Below are 4,113 nucleotides of genomic sequence, written 5' to 3'. Positions count from 1 at the left end.
GGTGAATGAGCCGAAGTGATTAAAAATGAGTAAAATTGGGCTCATTGAAACCAAATGAACAATTAGAAAAAAGCAGAATTGGGTGTATGCATTGTACACATAGGTTTATTGTAAATCTTTTCTTAGTTAATAGTGAAAATATAATTGGTTAAGGAAAATGGCGTATATCTTTCAAGAATTGTGGGTGACAAATTATCCTACCCAAGAATGGAATAGGTATCAATGTAAATAAGACATTCTTTCGGATCTACTTGCTTAGATACTTGAGATGAGCAGAGGGTGGAGGCTACAAGCTCAACCATCGTTGTCATTAACAGGGTTAGGTCGAGGAAGTCTCTTTCGATTCATATGTTAGCAAGGGTTTGAGTGGAAGAAAAAGTCGAGAAACTAATTATACATCGATAAGGCAAAAGATGTTTGGTGTAGGACACATTGCGACATGGTATCATGGACTATTTCGATGGACACTTTACTACTCTCAACAAGGACAACACATGACGACGTCTCTATTCTCTCAATACATTAAAGTTGGAGCATTTAATCTGCTAATTTATACTGATCGATCGGCTTTTCAAACACGTATCAAAATATACTACGTACATTATATAATGCCTTTGTTATCCATAATGCTGATGTATTTTACAATAATACTTTAATTTATTATTACTATTATTTTCCTGGCTCCCTCTGAATTATTGTAATAGTCATTAGAATTCCAAGATAACGTGCACACTGAAGTTCGACAAAGAAGTTGAACGCAGTATTAATGTAGTACGTATATATACTCTTATTCTTATACATAAACGTACGTAAGGGGTGATAATCTACTTATATGATATCCTTTTTGGGTATTGTAGATGCATGAAAATGCACAATTCAAAGCAAAAGTGAGTATTGGGAAGTGGAACTCAGCATTATAAAGCAAGCTAAGGCACCTTGTCTCCATGTCACGTTCCAAACCAGCTAAGATCTTCCATCTCTCGCCCCCTTTTTTCTCTCTCCTCTAAGTTCGAGAAAGTGTAACAGAATTCCTTAGACCTATAAAGAAAATTAACCACCAACCATTCTCCGAGACAAGTATTAGACTAAATCTCTCCCAAGAAGTAACTCTAGTTCTTGCCTTTGCACAACATAAAACCCTAAACACAAAACTCACGCAACCCAACTAATTAGCCTAGCTCCTTAATTAACCTCTACACTAACATATATCATCCTCATCATGCAATAATTAGCTCTTCTTCTCTTGATTTGTTCTTCTTCCTCTACTACTATATATAGAGGAGGAGAACAAAAGAATAAGTTGGAATAATATGAATAGTGGAAGATTGTTTGATAAGTCTATTAAGAGCTTACTAAAAAGAGTATTTCTTTTAGTAAGTTTGTTATGGCTTTCTGTGGTTGGAGTTTTAGCTAGTAGAGGACCAACAACAACATCACCAACAATTTCTCATGTCAAGAATCATCAAGTAGACACTATCGGAAGAGGGAAGCTCTTAGCGCGAACGGAGGTGGATATTAATTACATGAGCAAAAGAAAAGTACCTAATGGTCCTGATCCTATACATAACAGGTGTGTTAATAGTTGTTAGATAGTTTGATTTTGATATTACTCATGTCTCTCCTTTTTTTCCTAAATTTACTTTGAGCCCCGTTTATTTTGGAGAAAAACGATTTTTCTCATTTTCTGTTGTTTTGTTAAACGGGATTTAAGAAGGAAAACCATGATGGAAAAGAGTTGTCGATCCTTTCTATACATTTTTCTCTAGAATTAAATATAGGAAAACCATTTTCATCCACTCTCATTCTTAACATCTCTATTTTTCCGCTTTTAGCATATTTTTTTTCTATCAAACAAAATAGAGGAAAACTAATATTCATTTGCATTTTCTACCGAAAAATATTATAATCGAACCAAACGGGTCCTAAATGAGTTTTGTGCATGGAAAACATTTTATTTAAGAAAGATGTACTGCTATGCTGATTTTTCATGTTTTCGTTGCCTTCCTGATTGTTCAATCATTAGATAGAGAGAAGGCTTCTTAGCTTCTATGTACTTATTGTAAAAAACATTCTTGCATTGCTACATTACTTAATTTAGTAGTATCTCTTCTGAAAAATTGTGACTCAGGCCTCAGGGAAACCTTTCTGAAATTTTTCACACAACAATACATGCAAAGCCTTCTTGTTATCAATAGAATGGAATTGTTGGCTGCATTAGTCAAAACTCTACTTCAATATTCGTCCAAGTATATCAATTATTATTTTTAATAGTAAGGATTATGTTTTTATTTTTGGTTGGGGGAGAGCCTCTCCAAGTACATATACACTCAGAACAATCCAAGTACATGTACACCCTTATCATATTCAAGAATTATGTAAAGCAAGATATATCTTATCTTCAAAGGCATCCTTTGATATGTATGTTCCTTTTGTGCCCTAAAGGCTAAATGAATAAAAGAATCTCGTTATCCTTTTTCCCCTCTGCATAGGTTAAATCTCTATAGAAAATATATCTCTTCTACAAAGAACTACTCTTTCCTCAAGCTAGCTAGGGGACAAACTAAAGACAAAAGAGTTTAAGCAATATTTAGTTACAACACTTTCTTTTTGGAATATTATGAACTAATTGTGGACTATTTCTTACCTTCTTTGGTGGGCACCTTTTATCTCTTATCTATCATCTACATGAATCTAATTACAACGTATTTCCTTGTAAATGTCGAACTATTGAAAAACGGATAGTAATTATCTAAACTCTAGTATCAAATTAAATTTAATGACTCTTCCTCACTTCAGACCACAATAGTTGAAATTCATTCACAATTGCATGTGTCTTCTTGCATCTTACATTAAAAGAGGAGAAATATTAAAGTAAAAAAGTTATGTCTTTGGTGAATTTGAATTCTTCATACTAAAGGTCTCAACTCTTAAAGGGTAGTGTTTTTGTACGTTGTCCGTCATTTCACCAAACTAAGCAAAATAAAAGCATGCTTTATTCCAAACTCCTATTTATGTTTGGTTAAAGTTGAATTACCATATATTACTTTGTTTTAACTTGAAGCTTTAATTTTTGCAGAGCAGAAACTCTTTTGTTTTATGCTATCTCCCGTCTTCTTTTTCTTATTTACAATATCTTACAACTACTTTTGAGCTAAGTAATGGTTTTAAGTAAAGACATTAAAGAGATTATTGTCTGAACAGGCATCTTCTTTAAAGTCACTTACAACAACTTAGCATTTTGAAGCTGCTTTTGTTGCCTTATCAAAGTAGATAGGTTGTCTTTTCAGTCTCTTGTAAGTATCAAATAACAAGTGTACTTTTCTCTTGCGGATTCTTCTCTGTACTTGGGTTTAACTAAATGTATTTATAATGGCTTAATAAGAGAGCCAATCCCTCCTTTACTATATTTTAGTACATATCATCAATATTCCAATGATCTTTGAGCACTTTTTTAATTTGAAAAGCTAGCTATAAATATATATTTGAGCAGGCTAATAAATCTTGATAGGCGGCTTGGATACTGTAGAGGAGTATAATTGATTGAATGATTTGTGATCCTTTCTCATTGAACACAAGGCAAGATATACATCAAAATATACAAGGCTAAACAAAGTAGGAAACTATCGAACTCAATCAAAGGAACTTCCTAAGATAGAGTATATACATACAAAGAGTATCTCCTAACACCCCCCCCCCCCTCAAGGTGGAGCATGGGGATCCAAAATGCCCAACTTGCGAAGAAGGACATCAAACTGAGTTTTCCCAAGAGCCTTGGTGAAAATGTCGGCCAACTGAGTAGTAGTAGGAACATAAGAAGGAGCGATGAGCCCATCAGTGATAGCATCCCGTACAAAATGACAATCGACCTCGATATGCTTCGTACACTCGTGAAAGACAGGATTGTTGGCTAGATGTAAAGCCGACTGACTGTCACAGAAGAGAGGAATGGCCTTTGGATGATGAATATCCAGGCTAAGAAGGAGACCTTTGAGCCACTTCAACTCACATGTAATAGCAGCCATAGAGCGATACTCGGCCTCAGCAGAAGATCTAGAGACAGTGGGTTGCTTCTTTGTCTTCCAGGAGATAGGAGAGTGACCAAGAAAGACAAGC

General features: G+C 34.6%; 1 long non-coding RNA gene across 2 annotated transcripts; it reads left to right on the top strand.

Annotated features, from left to right (window-relative positions):
* The first annotated feature begins 1,428 nt into the window (after window positions 1-1,428).
* On the top strand, window positions 1,429-3,427 carry LOC125498234 (uncharacterized). 2 transcript variants are annotated; one of them, XR_007275076.2, is made up of 2 exons: window positions 1,429-1,570; window positions 2,129-2,486. It is a non-coding gene; the product is annotated as an uncharacterized LOC125498234 (long non-coding RNA). The 2 variants fall into 2 exon arrangements; XR_007275075.2 differs by lacking the exon at window positions 2,129-2,486 and adding an exon at window positions 3,202-3,427 and having other exon boundaries at window positions 1,431-1,570.
* Window positions 3,428-4,113: the final 686 nt, after the last annotated feature.

Source organism: Beta vulgaris, chromosome 6 (genome assembly GCF_026745355.1).
Source record: "Beta vulgaris subsp. vulgaris cultivar EL10 chromosome 6, EL10.2, whole genome shotgun sequence".
NCBI classification, from domain to species: domain Eukaryota; kingdom Viridiplantae; phylum Streptophyta; class Magnoliopsida; order Caryophyllales; family Amaranthaceae; genus Beta; species Beta vulgaris.
Note: the sequence above shows the minus strand (reverse complement) of the source record. Positions and strands in the feature narration are given on the sequence as shown.